General features: G+C 38.3%; 1 protein-coding gene across 3 annotated transcripts in view; it reads left to right on the top strand.

Moving 5' to 3' along the window:
* KAT6B (lysine acetyltransferase 6B) overlaps positions 1-16,839 on the top strand; it is a 184,822-nt gene that overhangs the window by 97,768 nt on the left and 70,215 nt on the right. The gene's annotated exons all lie outside the window — the stretch shown is intronic.

Genomic DNA, 16,839 nt, shown 5'->3' with positions numbered 1-16,839 from the left:
GAGCCTCAAGCTGTCACCCTGGGTAGAGTGCTATGACATCACAGCTCACAGCAACCTCCAACTCCTGGGCTTAAGCGATTCTCTTGCCTCAGCCTTCCAAGTACTGGGGCTACAGGTGCCTGCCACAACGCCCGGCTATTTTTTGGTTGTAGTTGTCTTTGTTTGTCAGGCCTGGGCTGGATTTGAACCTGCCCGCTCTGGTGTATGTGGCTGGCGCCTTAGCTGCTTAAGCTACAGGCCCCAAGCCGGAAAGTTTCTTTTTAACTCAGGGTGTCAAATAAAATTATTATGCACCCTTTATTTACTTAACACATACACCACATACAGACACTGGAGTCCCCGCGTAATCATGCTGTAATTATCTTTTTAGTGGGAGGAGGTTGCATATAATGTGCAGATCCTGAAAGATCACTGACTAGGAGAGCAGAGTATGCTTTGCTGCTCTCTGTCCTTTGCCCAGTGCTGCTTCTACCTGTTTGTTTGATTTGTTGCCTCCCATGTAAAAGGTGTGAGGATTTGTCTGAGAACACTGGTCTTTGATTAGCCGGGAATTACGATGGTTGTGGAGGCACAGCTTGTTTGTATTATTGAATGCTAGGGGATAAGGAAAATTGCTCCTTTTTGACTTAAAATATGACCTTTGAGTCTGTTTGTAAAAAGCTGACTTGAGAAAAGTTTTGAGTTAAAATAGGGTACGATCATAAACAACTAAATTAGTAAAGAAAAAAATTGCTAAAATATGTTAGGAATATACAGTGATACTACCTCTGGCATTTGAAAATATTAACGCTCCTGTGATTCAGCAATTTCACTTCTAAGAATTTATCCTACAGGTATATTTGCATGTGCAAACATACATATGTTCTTTTATTTATTTATTTATTTATTTATTTGCCGTTTTTGGCCGGAGGCTGGATTTGAACCCGCCACCTCCAGCATATGGGGCCAGTGCCCTACTCCTTTGAGCCACAGGCGCCACCCCATATGTTCATTTTTTAATAGAAGCAAAAGAGTGCTTAATAGAAGTGCTTTAATAGAAGCAAAATAGTCTTTTGGCTATTACCAAAAGAGTGGTAATAGCCTCAATATCTGTTAGGACAAGATGGGGTACAATGTGCCTCAGATTTTTTTTTTAAAATTATTATATGTTTGTGTGTACTAGGACAAGCAATGAAAAGTATCTCAACAAACCTGGTTATAACTACCATCAGAGAGGGTAGCCACTGTGCTGTGGTTGCTGAGCCTAGAGAACAATTCATGATAGACTTCTTCCACTAAAACACCAGCTGTTGCTCGTGTACCCCCTACCTCCTGCTCCCAGGAGGGTGGTGTACATGTGAGACTAAGGTTGAATGAGCAGGCCATCTATATCCATGAAAAAGGGGAGTCTTGGCTTGGTGCTTGAGCATAGTATTCTCTGTTGAATTAGAAAAACAGAAATGATAAAGATAATAACAGATCAGGTTTCTGCATTAGAATAAACATTTTCTGCAAATAAAGAACAATAAAAGTAAATAGGAGAAATCAAAAGCTGGTCCTTTGAAGACACCAGTAAAATTCAGAAATCTCTAGACTGAGACTGATGAAAACAAAAAGGAGACACTACCAATACCAGCAATGAGAGAAGGAATATCATTAAAAAGGATAGTAAAGGAATATTATGGGCAAGTTTATTCTAATAGGGGAAAAAAGATGAAATGGGAAAATTTCTTGATTGCCCAAATTACCACACAAGTGGTGTGTGCGCGCACGCGCTTGCGTGTACACACGCATACACAAAATTCTGAATAGTCCTGTATCTATTAAAGAAATTTAGTTCGTTAATTAAAAACTTTATTTATTTAAAATTTTCTTTTCTTTTTTGTTAATTAAAAACTTTGCTCCAAAAATAACTCTAGACTCAGACAATTGACAACCTTAATGGTGAAATCTATAAAATTATAGATGTATTAATTATACAAATGTTAGACAATTCTTTCAGATAATGGAAGAAAAGGCAACACATTCTGATTCATTTTTATGAGACTGGCATGACTCTAACCAAAAACACTGAAAGAAAAGGTAACTATGGAACCATTCCTCACTAATATAAACACAAAAAAATTTCCAAAAATTTAGCAAATCCAAATATATATACTTAAGGATAATATGCTTTGAGTTTTATCTAGAAAGGGGTTTATCCAGAAATTCAAAGTTGGTTTAATATTCTGAGATGAAGACAATATATGATTATCTCAGAGAAGTATAGGAAAAGCAGTTAATAGAACTGAAAATCCATTTATGACAGAAACTCTCAACAAACTAGGAGTAAAGGAAGCTTTCATTAACCTGATAAAAAGCATCTAAAAAAGCCCCTTAGCTAATGTGTGAAAGCCCGAATGCTTTCTTCCTCAGATCAGAAATAAGCATGTCTGGCTTTCATCATTTCTGTTCAGCAGTATACTAGAATTCCTAATCAGTACAATAAGACAAGAAAAAGAAATAAAAGACTGAGAGGAAGAACTAATACTATCTCATAGAGACAAGACAGTTATAGCATTTGTGCTGTTTCCTACAGACCGAGAGGATTAAATAAGACTGTCTCTATTGTTTCAGACCACATGATTATCTATATTAAAAATCCTAAGGAATCTTTAAGAAAGATACTAAAACTAGTTAGGCTTTAGCAAAGTTGCACGCCACAAGGTGAATGCTAAAAATCCCAATAATCGTATTTCTATATAGTAGCAATATAGAAGAGTTTCTATATAGAGCAATGTAGAGTACCTACCGTATGATGAACATTCGGAACTCAAATACCATTTATAATGCATCTGTGTGAAAATACAGTGATACATTTGAATAAAATGTGGGCAAAGCATATACGTAGAAAACCATAGAGCATTGTTGAAAGAAATTAAAGAAGAACTAAATAAATGGAGAAATGTCCATGTTGGTAGATTGGAAGACTCACTGATGTTACAATGTCAGTACTTCCTAAACTGATCTGTAGAAAATCACAACTGATCTATATATAGTCAAAAAATCCCAGTCAACACCCCAGCAGACTTTTTGCTAAAAATCTGTAAGCTGATAAATAAATTTATGGCAATGCAAAGGACTTGCTAAAAAAATTTTGAGAAGGAAGAAAATTGAAGCACTATTTATTGGTAATTAAATGGAAAGAGGAAAATCTTCTCAAGAAATGGTCCTGGACTAACTGGTTACACATATGGGGAAAAAATGAACCTTGACCCTTGCCTCACTTCATACACAAAACTAAACTAAACATCATTCGTAAACTCACTATACAAAACAAAAACTATAAAACTAGAAGAAAATATGGTATAAAACCTTTGCAACATTGGGATAGGCACAGATTGCTTAGGACACACAAAGTAGAAAAATTGACAGGTAGGTCTCATCAGAATTAAAAACTTGTTTTTCAAAAGAAATTATAAGGAAAATGAAAAGACAAGCCACAGATTGGGAGAAAATATTCACAGTACATCTATCTTATGTATTTTATAAGGAATTTTTTTTTTTATTTTTTTTTTTTTTGAGACAGTCTCAAGCTCTCACCCTAGGTAGAATACTGTGGTGTCATAGCTCACAGCAACCTCAAACTCTTTGGCTCAAATGATTCTCTTGCCTCAGCCTCCTGAGTAGATGGGCCTATAGCTGCCACAATGCCTGGCTGTTTTTTTTTGTTGTTGTTGCAGTTGTCATTGTTGTTTTAACTGGCCGGGTCCAGGTTCGAACTTGCGAGCCTCAGTGTATGTGGCCGGTGCCCTACCCACTGAGGTAGATTAGACCATCAGAGTTGTCCTGAGTTGGGCTTATACGACCACCTTTATATTTCTTTGTCACTCAGTAATGCGGACTGTACCGCTTAGATGTGACCCACCAGAGGCAGGACACATCTGCAGTTTAGGCAGTCCCTAAAGGAAGTGACAGCTGAAAACTGAATTCCCCTGGCATTCTCCCTAAAAGAGGATCTAGCAATATATCTCAGTGATCAGTGTGATTGGCAGAAGATTCCAACAGAAACTGTACAAAAGAAGATATATGAATGGCCATTAAGCACATGAAAACATCAAAGATATGCAAATTAATTCACAAGGAGGCATTCCTACAAACTTTGTAGAATGGCTAAAATCAAAAAGATTGTCAAACCAAGTGCAACTCAGAGTGTGAAATGTTGCAAACACTTTGGAAGACACTTTGACCATTTCATGTAAAGTAAACATACACTCAACCCTACGCCTAGATTTCACTCCTAGGTATTTACCCAAGACAAATGAGATATTGTATAGCATTACAAGGAATAAACTACTCACATAAGCAACAACATGGATGGATTTCAGGAATGTGCCAAGTGTAAAGAAGCCATAAAAGAGTACATACTGTATGATTTCATATATGGAATTCTATAACAGGCAAAATTAATATAGCTAGAGAAAGCCAATCAGTGGCTGCCTGGTCTACAAAAGGACAAGTGCAGAAAGGCTTCAGGGACCATTTTGGGGTGATGAGAGGGTTCAGTATCTTAATAGTGATGATTACATGGATGTATACATTTGCTTAAACTTTAAGATGGTCTGTTTTATTATATGTAAATTATTACGCTTTGGTATAATTATATCTCACTAAAGGTGGTTTGTTTTTTAAGTAAAACTGTTTAAAATGGGTTCTGATGAGGAATATTTGTTGCTGGGTTTTTGTTGTTATTGTTGTTTGTTTGTTTGTTTGTTTTTGAGACAGAGCCTCAAGCTATCCCTCTGGGTAGAGTGCTCTGGCATCACAGCTCACAGCAACCTCCAACTCCTGGGCTCAAGCAAGTCTCCTGCCTCAGCCTCCCAAGTAGCTGGGACCACCGGCACCCACCACAATGCCCGGCTATTTTTTGGTTGCAGCCGTCATTGTGTTTGGCGGACCCAGACTGGATTTGAACCTGCCACCTTAGGTGTATGTGGCTGGCGCCTTAACCACTTGAGCCACAGGCACCGAGCCTTGTTGCTGTTTTAAAATTTTCTTTTGTAATGTCTTGATCTGATTTTGGTATCGGAATTATGCTGGCTTCAAATTAATTGAAAAATATTTCCTCTTCCTCTGTTTTCTGAAATAGATAATGTAAAATTAGTATTGTATTCTTCTTGAATCTCTGAAAGGATTCTCCTGTAAAGTCATCTGGACCTGGAGTTCTTTGTAGGAAAGTTTTAAATTATGAATCATTTTTTGTAGTAAATTTAGAGCTATTTAGATTTTCTGTTTCTTCTTACATTAGTTTTGTTAATATGCTCTATCAGTGAAGTTGTCCTTTTCATCTAAGTTGCCTAATATATTGGCATAAAATTGTTCGGAATGTTTCCCATTATTTTAATGTCTTCATGAAATTATTTATCTCTTACTTCCTTGGTAATTTACCTTTATCTTTTTCTTAATCAGTCTAGCTCAGGGTCTCTAATAAACATACACCTATCTTACAACCAAGGCGTTCCCATGCCTAGGTATTTAATCAAGAGAAGTAAACACACATGTTCTCAAAAATTATACAGGAATAGTCATAGCAGGTTTTTTTTATTTTAACCCTAAACAGTAGACAAATGCTAATCAACTATGGATACAACAACAAATACATGTTTATATGCTTTCAATAAAGTTCTAGTCAGTAATAAAAATGAATGGTGTATACCTCAATATGCATGAATCTCAAAAACATTGTGGAGAGTGAAAGAAACCCTACACAAAAGAATTTACAGTGTCTTATGCCATGTCCATGGAGTTCCAGAACAGACCTAATCAAACTATGGTGGTAAAGTCAGATTTGCTGTCGCTTGGGAAGGGAATTGGAAAGGGATTGACTGGAAAGAGACAGGAAAGAACTTCTGGGATTATAGAGTCTACAACTTGATGAGGGTTGTGGGTTACGTTTGTGTATGCTTTGATTCAAGCCTCGTTGATCTATATACATTTCATTAAATCTGAAATATACCTTAACTGAGTTGTATAACACTGTGTCTGTAGTTGGTGTCACTGACTTGTACCCCTAAAAATAGTTAAAATGGTAAATTTTATGTTATTTATATTTTAATTAAAAAAAGCATATGGGTAGATGTAAAAGTTCTAGTATTTCCCCTAATAGCCATGCACTTTTTACTATATTCTTTATTTACCATTTATAAACTAAAGAATGCAATTTAGAAAGTGATGTGGACGTATCAAGTATGAGAAATAATGTTATGTTCACTTATGATTCAACAAATATTTATCTAATGCCTACAGCGTGTCTAGTTCTATATTATGTGTCATTAAGATAAACCAAACTAGGACCTCCTTTAAAGAACTCACAGTGTATTAACATTTGACTTAAAATCCGCAAAATTTTACCAATTTCACAAAAAATAATGAGCTTTCTCCTTCCTGCTGTTTACCCTTAGTAGGCTTCTGTAGACTCATAAAGTTCTAGGAAATTGAGCTTAAAAATCCTCGCCCTGGGGGGAAAGCTTATCACATCTGGCGTTTCTCTTCCTGGCCTTGCTGGAGCTTGGTTCCTAAGGAGGAGGGGCTTATGTTTGGTGCAGTTCCCACACAGCTTGCAGGGAGGCTGTAGCACCAGCGAGCAGCCTGTCTGAGACAGTGTTCCTGTAAGTGTCCAGGGTGGTGCCTGGCTTAAAGAATTAGTAGGTTAGAACCTCCACCACAAAAGAGGCCTAAGGATGAGTCTTCTGCTACACAGAACTAGTTCCAAAAAAATAAGGTCAGAGCTCTTGACATTTAGGTGGTAATTATCCAAGCAATCCTCTTTTCCGACTGCTCGTGAATGCTGTCATTGAAAGGGTCAGAGGTAGTCTAAACGTAAGGAAAACAAAAGCAAAAAGTCAGGGGCATGGAAATTCTGCACACCAGATGGTTTGTGTGCCCACAGGGTAATTGAGAATTAAATGTGGTAATGGAATTACACTACTTTTATTGGTTCTGTGAGGACAAGTACTTGTAGTACCATTTATGTCCTGCTTAGCATACTTTGAGTGCCGAGTAAATATTAGTAACTTATTGAATAGCATATGCGTCTCAACTGCCATGTCAATCTGTGGGTGCAGAGCACTGCGGGGGATGGTGGTAGTGGTGGTGATGACTACTGAGAAAGTGACTCACGTGACTTCTCTAGCTTGTTTCATCTCTTCAGTCTACTTTCCAGTTTGAATCTCATTACGTTCAATTGAGTTGCCTGTGTCTCCTCTGAGCTGTTAGTGCAGGTTTTTCCAGGCAGGATCGGTAATGAGAATGTCTATGTTCAGTTCACATTGTGCCTAGGCAGGGTTGTAGGCTCCGCATCTAGATTAAAATGAATGCCGTGGGGCAACCGCAGACGCCAGCTGCCTCTAGTTGATATGCAGCTCTGTGAAGTACCAGCCATTGCTTGCCTTTCTTGTAAGTTGTTGCTATCCCTGTCCTTTAATCTGTGCATTGCCATTCTGTGCTTATAGCCTTACTTGGAAAAAATTCCCAAGTCATGTAGATGAATCACACACGATACAGCATTTTTAACAACAGCGCCCATTGCATTTTTCTCAAAATTCAGCACCAGAGTTTTCCTATTTCTTTTGTTTCTCTTGCCATCTTTAAGATAGAATTTCTATTTATATCCCCGTCAGTTTTCTTATCCTTAAAGAAATGATGGTCTTTGAAGTGTGGAACTGCCTTAGTCGAAGTTGTTGCAGCACTGAGACTGGGAATCACTTGAGAGGCACTTTGTTAATTTTCTTTAAAAAAAAGAAAGGAACCACTAAAGATTTGTGACTCTTGAATGTGAGTTGATTTAAAAATTCCATTTTCCTAAATGTAGAGTAGGGCTTATATTGCTAATATCATGACATGCTTGCCAAAGAGAATGGTTTGTAAATCCTAAACAGACTTCCTGTAACCATGTGTTGAATTTCCAGCTGTGTTGAATCAGACTTTGATCCCTCTTAAGAAGATAAATGCAATATCTGCAGTTTCTAATGGCAGGAGTGGAGGAGAGACTTGGGGATGAAATTATAAAAGCCAAGTCCCTGTCCAGATAAGAAACCGAAGGCCCTGGGTCAAGTCACTGTTTCATCATCCCCCCCGCCCCCAAATTTGTAGGCTGCTTTTGCAAAAAAATAAAAACAAAAACACACCCACAAATGAGACGCTATTGTTAAACGCAGTATGCAGGAGTAGATTTGTTTCCTTCCAATAGAATTACTTTCTTTAATCAGCACTCTTATAAATGGCACACCTGCCTAATTAGAACAAGTTCTAGACTCCAGGATACAGTGTGAGCATTTCAATTAACTCCACACAATCGGTAACTGTTGTGGCCGATGTTCTTAGAAAATCTTTCCTTCTCTTTTCTTACTGCTTTGTGGCTATGCTTTAATTATTTTTTACTTCTGAGTCAGCCTTTGATAGTGAGAATTTTCAGTATGTGGTCACTGACATATTTTTGTTGTCGTTCCTATATGATTTCTTTAAATGAAAAAAGAAGTGGCGTCTTTTATGGATAGATATGGGGACGCTTTTAAATATTTTTATTTTATTAGATTTTACTTACTGTCACTCTTAAAATAGAGAACTCTCATCACTGTGACAAGGAAGTGAAATACAGCAGTCACATTCAAGATCTCCGTACATTAACAATAATAAATCCTTGTGCCCAGAGTAATACAGAAACTCAATCCTCAGAGCCAGTAAGAATGATATAATGCTCCCTCACAGAACCAATTACCCACAGAGAAGTATAATGAGCAGGGGAGGTGATACAGTAAAAACCTGTATAGCCAGAGTAAAATTAGGGTAAAATTGTTGCCTGTGTAAAGTCTTACAGTAAGTATATCTCCAATTATCTTCTGGAAAAAAATTATTTACTGTCTTTTCTGGTCCAAATTCATGATGGAATGGCAAGAACAGCCTTGGAATAAAACAAAAGGGTACATGAGTGCAGAGAAAATGGCGATAGGCATGTCGTAAACAGAGTTCTGCTGTGCCCTGAAGGATCTGAAGTAGACCTGGGGCTGTTGTGAGGAAGTGCAGGACACCAGCCCTCCCTGCTGAGGAATGGCTGCACTGGCCACAGTCGCTGCAGATGCTGAATGCTCTGAAAAAAAACAAAACGATTTAGATCGTCACAGGAAATCTCTACTTTGAGAGTTAGCGTGTTTCCAAAGACCGTATCTTAAGCAGATTGCTGTGAGGGAAAATCCTGAGCACGCACAATCTATATCCTAATTAGGAGAGTGCTCGATCTGTTCCGACAGACATCAGTTTAATAAGTGGGTTAAGTGGCAGCAAACAAAGTCTAGTTTTTTATTAGATAAGTGTCAAATAGGGTGCTGAACTGGCAGAAACAAAAGCAAAAAACCTTAGTGTGTTACTTGAAAAACAACGGGAGCAGTCTTCAACCTCTGTTGCTGCAGTGCTATCAGTTGTGAAGTTTGGGAACACTAATTCATTACCAGTAATTAAGCCCCAAAGTTTGTAAAATATTTTCTTTTAAAAATAGACTGAACAGATCTTATGTTTCTATTATAATTCTCGTGCTCCCATTACAGAGTATTCCTCTTTTTTGAAGGAGAAGGAGGGGTGGGTGTCACCCTACCTAGGCGCTGGCACCTGGGTGTGGCCCCAAGCATGTCTTATATATAACCTATGGTGACTATTACTGAGCAGGTCCTCATATACTGGGGAGATAATTTTCCTCCCACCCAGTGCTTAAATTTTGGTTTGGTCTTGTGAGATTGTCTAGGGAAGTATTTAGTAAATATAAAATGACATTTATTATGGATGTCAGAGTAAAAAGGCCTCAGACTGGACAGTGATGGAACCTACCTGTTTGTGATCATTAAGGGTATACATGAAAATACGGGCCAGTAGTCAGTATTTTGTTTGGGGCCTATGAATTGGAGAAATCAGTTCCCAGCCTGAAAGCCATTTATTCATGTGTTCATTCATTTATTCATGTGTTCATTCACTTATTCAGTAAATGTGCTTTGGGGCTGGGACTACTGCAATGAACAGAGTCTCTCTCTGGCCTCTTAATGAAGCTTATGGTTTAATAAGGGACACAAAATGCACAAAGAAATGATACATCCTATTTTAGGTGGTGGTTAAGTGCTATAAAGAAAAATAAAGATGGAGGATCTAGAAGAGGTCGAGCACTCAGAGGATCTGTTTGTGCTCAGGGACAGCCCTTCTAATCAGGTGATGCCTACATCCAGCTCCAGATGAAATCAGGGACCAACCATGAGGGGAAACAAGGGCGAAGGGCTTGGCATTAGCAGGGTGGGCTTCCTCCGTCATCGTGGCCATGTGACCTCAGGGAGACTTTTAACTCACCTGGACAGCAGAGACAGAAGGAGCTGCCTTTATCTCACAGGGTTTGTGTTTAGCACAAGCGAGGCACTTGAGAAAAGCTTTCTGGTCAACAATAAAGCATGACCTACACTTCAAAGTTCAGTACTGTATGACAAAGGGGCACAAGTTCAGGACATCCAGAGGGGGTTTTAAACAGCTCTTTCACACAGCTTGTTCTGGAGTTCCTGAATTGAGTTGTCTGAGCTAAAGTATACTATAGATTGCTCCAATGATGAACCGCTTGATGCTCGAGGGTTGAGGATTTCTATTCATGCTTGTGTGCTTTTGTGGTGTTACTCATTAAGATTTTGTATTTGTTTATGCTTTTCTCCCTGTGACATCTTTGTCTTTCCTTTCAGTTTGAGCCTTCCCTTTATTAGGGTTGCAGGCCACTTGGCTTTCAGTTGACGCATTTTTCTACCCTATTCCTGTACTTGCTGATTAATTCACTCTTTAAAAACAATCCTCTAAGATTAATATTTATCACGGCGGCTCAGGAACTTGAAGTCTTTCATAGAGTAATTCTGACCTCCAGAATAATTCATTTGTGCTGATGTTTAGTAAGGACTTGAAGTTTGTTTTTTTCGAAGCCAAAGTGAATTTTGTAGTCGTCTAACAATATTTGAGTAAAATTTTGTAGTTTACAAAGTACTTTCCAAACTCACTCACATTTGAATGTAGCAACCCTAGATCTAGACAAGACAGACACTGTCACACACTTTTACAGATGAGGAAACCTGACGCTCAAATAGCAGAACTTAAATTGAGGTCTTTCTAGGATGTAAGTTACTCATATATAAGTAAAAAATGCTGAATTGTTTAGTTTTTAACATTTGAGATGATTCAGATGGTATGTTTTTTAAAGCCGTTCCGTGAACATCACAGATGACTCAGAAGGTTAGGTTTGTTGGGAGTTATGGAAAGAGAAGCCTATATCCCTGATCATGGAGAAAGGAGACCGGGGAAATGGGGACTTCAAAACCAGTTTTTGTGTCATTGTCAGGAAGATGGAGCCTGGCCACTCCTGGCTCTGATCTATTGCACAAGGCATCATTTATTTTCGTCCAGTTACTTAGACTAACAAAACAAACAAACATATTGTTTCTTTCTGGGCAGAAATGGAAGTAATCACAAACTAAAATAAAGCTTCTCAAAAATGTATTATCCTGGATTTAAAGACTATGTCCTTAGAAAAGAGTATTTTATTTTGAGATTCAAAGTCCTGAAGACACTTAAAACGCCTTTTTAAGTGTGTTAGAATCAATAAAAATTAGAAGCGGGAAAGGCCTTAGAGACCATCCAATCATAGAACATTAAATGATTTGATTTGGAAAGAACCTTTGAAGAGTCCCAGATCTTCAATTGATGCAGGACAACTTTGTACACTGTTGGATCTTCACCATCCTGATGAGCCCCAACCAGCCTCGCCATGGTCTTCCTGGATTATAGGGGCCTCATATTGCCTTGAGAATAATCCATTCCACAAATACTGTGTGATGCCACTTTATGTAAGGTAGCTAGAATAGTCAAACATAGAGACAGAAGGTAGAATGGTGGTTGCCAGAGGCTGGGGAAGGAGGAATGGGAAGTTAATTGTATATGGACACAGAGTTTGAGCTTTGAAAATTGCAAAGAGTCCTGGAGATGAATGGTGTTGATGATTGCACAATATTTTGAATATATTTAATACCATTGAACTGTGTACTTAAAATTTATTAAAATGGGAAATTTTATGTTATGTATATTTTACCACAATATGAAAATAAAATAGTAATTAAAGCAGGAAAGAATAGATGAATCCATTCTACTGCTGGGTAGCTCTGTTTGAAAGTCTCTCTGCTGTAACCCCTACTGGCCCCAGTTTTGTACTCTGGAGCCACAAGAGCTAACCTAACCCTGTCACCTGGATGAAGACACCCATCTCATCTCCTCCAAACAGTTCCTTCAAGGCTAATAGCCCTTATTTTGTTTTGTTTTCCTTCATACTTTGAATCATGATCAAGATGCAGTTCACACATGGTGACTGGCTGATATGCCTTTTAAATGTCTCTCAATCTTGGTTTTTTAATATCTATTTTTTGCACTCTCATTTACTGTCTTCCTTTTAATTTATTTGTTGAAGAAACTGGGCCACTTGTTCTCTAGAGTTTTGGTACTAGCATCTCCCTGCTCTATAGATTAACATGTTCCTCTGTCCTCTGTATTTCCTCTGAGTCGGTGATTGGATTGAGATACTTTGTTTTATAAATGCTTATAATCCAACTACAGTTGTCCCTTGGTATCTATAAGGGACTGGTTCCAGGAAATCCTGCCCCCCTCCCCATGGATACCAAAATCCATAGAGGCTTAAGTCCTTTATATAAAATAGTGCACTGTTTGCATATAACCTGTGTGTTATCTTTCTGTATACTTGAAATCATCTCTAGATTACTTGTAATAGCTAATACAATGTAAATGCTATGTGTAAATAGTTTTTATACTGTTTTGTTTAGGGAAAAAAGCCTGGGTATATTCAAAACAGATGCAATTATTCACCTTTTTTTTTTTTTTTTTTCGAGACAGGGTCTCACTATGTCACTCTGGGTAGAGTGCTGTGGCATCACAGCTCACAGCAACCTCAAACTCTTTGGGCTTAAGCTATTCTCTTGCCTCAGCCTCCCAAGTAGTTGGGACTACAAGGCGCCCACCACAACGGCCAGTTGTTTTTTGGTTGGAGCTGTCGTTGTTTAGCAGGCCCAGGCAGGGCTCCAACCCTCCAGCCTTGGTGTATTTGGCTGGTTCCCTACTCAATGAACTATGGGTGCTAAAGCCTTCCCCACCCCCCTTTTTTCTGAATATTTTCTATTCATAGTTGGTTGAATCCCCAGATGTGGAACCCACACATATGGAGGGCTGACTATGGATGGTAATTTAGTCTAGGTCTTTTTTGAGAGTGAAGGAGTACTGTATTCTTTTTCCTACAACTTTTTGTTTCGAAAAGTTGTAAGCATGAACAAAAAGGGAAAGAATAATCTAATGGGCCGGGCATGGTGGCTCACACCTGTAATTCTAGCACTCTGAGAGGCCGAGGCAGCCAGATTACTTGAGCTCAGGAGTTTTCAAGACCAGCTGAGCAAGAGTGAGATCCTATCTCTAAAAATAGCCAGGTTTTGTGGTGGGTGCCTATAGTCCCAGCACTTGGGGGGCTGAGGCAAGAGGATCACTTAAGCCCAAGAGTTTGATATTGCTGTGAGCTATGATGCTCCAGCATTCTACCCAGGGCAACAAAGTGAGACTCTGTCTCAAAAAATATCTAATGACCCTGTGCCCTTCACATAGATCCACCAGTCATTAACATTTTGCCACTTTCACTTTCTCCCTCTCTGCGTGCTCACATTCAAACATGCTTTTTTTTTCTTTTTGAGAATAAGGTATAGACATGATGGCACATTAGTCATAAATATTTCAGCACATTTTTTTTCTACAAATCACAATTATATGCACTCAAGAAATTTATATCTATTTTACATATTGTCTTATATTGAGTACATATTCCCCTAGTGATCCCACTAATGCCCTTGAAATAGCATTATGGGTATTTTTTTTAAATCCAGAATCCAACCAAGGATTACAAAGTGTATTTATTTTCATGCCATTCTAGTTGCCTAAATTGGTTCTGCCCCTTTAGGGCTCTTACTTGACATTGACATTTTTTCGAGAGTCCAGGCCAGTTGTTTTACAGATTGCTCCTTGATTGGGATTTGCTTGATTATTCTCTTCTAAGTGGACTCAGGATAAATATTCCTGGCCAGAATACTGTTTAGACAGTGCTGAGTCCTTTGAAACAGCACATGGAAGGCACATGATGTCAGTTTGGCACATATTGGTTAAGGAGGAAGTATCACCTGACTTCTCCATGTTAAAGGTACCTTTTCCCCATGGTAATGAATAAGTAATCATAATGGTTAGTTTCTTAATAGTTCCAATTTTTTTTTTTTTTTTTTTTTTGAGACAGAGTCTCACTATGTCGTCCTGGTAGAGTACTGTGGTGTCACAGCTCACAGCAACCTCAAACTCTTGGGCTTCAGCGATTCTCTTGCCTCAGCCTCCCAACCAGCTGGGACTACAGGCATTCACCACAACACCTGACGGATTTTTTTGGCTGTAGTTGTCGTTGTTGTTTGGCAGGCCCGGGCTGGGTTGGAACCCAACAGCTCTGGTGTATGTGGCTGGCGCCCTAGCAGCTGAGCTACAGGCGCCAAGCCCCTTAATAGTTCCAATTTTAAAACATGCCATTGGTCGTGGACTAAACTGATTGGAAGAGATAATGAGCACTTTAGTAAAGAGCTGCTGCCACTGATGGAAAGATCATTTTTAAACATTTGTTGTTCTGAGGAATGGGGGAGATGACAACGGTGAGAAAAGGGTTCTAGTGAAGACAGACTTGGGTTTGAGTCCAGCTCTTCATTTGGACCTATGCAACTTTAGAAACTTTTCAGATCTTCTGTTTGTTAAGCCGATTAAATGAAGTAGTACAGGAGCTCCGTCTAGCTTAGGAGCAGCCACAGGGCAGTTGCGTAGATGATGAGGAGGAAGAACTCACCCAGCAGAGCTTGCTGGGGATTTTCATCATTAGACCTGTCTGTGAATGTTCATTTGAGGAGATGTGTTTAAAATACTCAGACATATTGATGAGAAAATAACAATCAACAGGTTAGGTGCCTATGTGAAAATTCAAAGAAAGACATTAAGCACTTGGAGATTTGGGGGTCCATTTTCAGACCTCTTGTCTGTAATGGACTTGTGTAGACTCTCCTTGCCACTTCCTCAGACCTCTTTCTGACTACAGTCTGTTTTACCTTATTACAAGGAATTATTTTTTAAAACAGTTTATGTGTGGTCCGCATGAAAATAGCGGATAATAATAATTGGGTGACCCCTTTACATGCATTACTGTAGAAGTTTCATTTCATACAAATGACAATTTTTTAAAGTTAATTAGACTCGGCTATACTGAGGTTAGCAAAAAGTGCTTTGAATTATCAATAATTCAGCAGGGCAGACATTTCTGTATAATGCAGTGGTTTTATAGAGTATTGTGAGATAGTTATCCTTAAAATAAATGGTTGTGAGCATACATCAGCATGGTGGGGTTCACTTGAATGTAGCATGAAGTGATAGCATCTCTGCTTTCTATTATTGGGCAGAGTATGGGATATCATTCTTTCTGGCCATGAACTGCTAGCAACCTTTGTCCTTTGTGTTACCTTTAGTTAAAAACGAAAAATGAGCATGAATGCTGGCTGATGGCCATGTCTCTCTCACAGCTAAAAATTCCTCTGGGAAAGAAAAATGGGATTGGGAGATTTGGATTTGTTTCATTGCATGAATGATATGTGACATTCTGTAAATTATTTATCACTGCAAGGATGGCTGCAATGGCTTGAACATTATTATATCAAATGAAAGCAGGAATCCCATTAGTACAAGGACTGGGTTTCAGCTAGAATCTATCAGGGGAATGTTGTCACTTTAAAACCAGATTGTTCTTTTAATTGCTATTTAAAGGAACAAAAGTGTTCCCAAGGTACTGCAGTTGAGCAGTTGCAAGTAATAACTATGGATCCATAATTATGCAGTGCTGATTATCTGGCATTTAAAAAACTGTGGCTGGAGTCAGTGACCAATTTGTTGTAGCTTGTCTTTTTTGGTTTTCTACTACAGAATGTTTTATACTCTGCTTTTTAACTGGGGCTACAAAAACACATTTGCATAGCTACCTCGTGAAGTAAAGCCTATGCATATTAAAAGAACAAATTAAGCTGAAAGTAAGGGCAAGATAATGAATGCTCATGTTGTAAAATGAAATTAACAGTTACACTAAACAATTTTATAAATGCTGGGTCATGAGATGAGTTTTTGTTTTTGATGACATGTTGTCACAGGGAACCAAGGCATTAGTTGAAATCATTATAGCCATTTGAAATATTATCTTAGAGGTGAAGGGATTTTTTTAAGCTAGCGTATGTTTCCTTCATTTATTCAGATAGCAAATATATTTTGAGCACCTATTGTACCCCAAGCAATGTATTAGGCATTTGGGATAGAGTGGCTGAGCAAATGAAGTTTATCCTATGCTGATGTATATTTAGAGAGCTAGACCTAGTAAAAATCTTGTTTTTAATTTACATTTAAAAACATTTGTGATTACATTGCCCTGAATTTTTGATTCATGAGATTCAAATATAAAGGCATCTTAGTAACGTGCTAGCAGGCAACATGTGTGAAGGCTTGGAATATGCAAGAAAATTTTAGTTTTCATACAGTTTTAGCTGTTCAAAATAATGTGACCATATCTGTAGGCGCAGTCAACTATTCATATGGAGGGGAATACTAGCGTTGCTGGTAGTAAATAACAATGGAGACACTAAGATGTATGTAGATTTATACATTGTTAAAAGCAATTTTCATAGTGAGAGTTAAAGGGTGCTGGGGGCTAGA

Source organism: Otolemur garnettii, unplaced genomic scaffold (assembly GCF_000181295.1).
Source record: "Otolemur garnettii isolate 467f Iridium unplaced genomic scaffold, OtoGar3 scaffold00008, whole genome shotgun sequence".
Classification (NCBI taxonomy): Eukaryota; Metazoa; Chordata; class Mammalia; order Primates; family Galagidae; genus Otolemur; species Otolemur garnettii.
The sequence above is the reverse complement of the archived record's forward strand: the minus strand, read 5'-3'. Positions and strand labels throughout refer to the sequence as shown.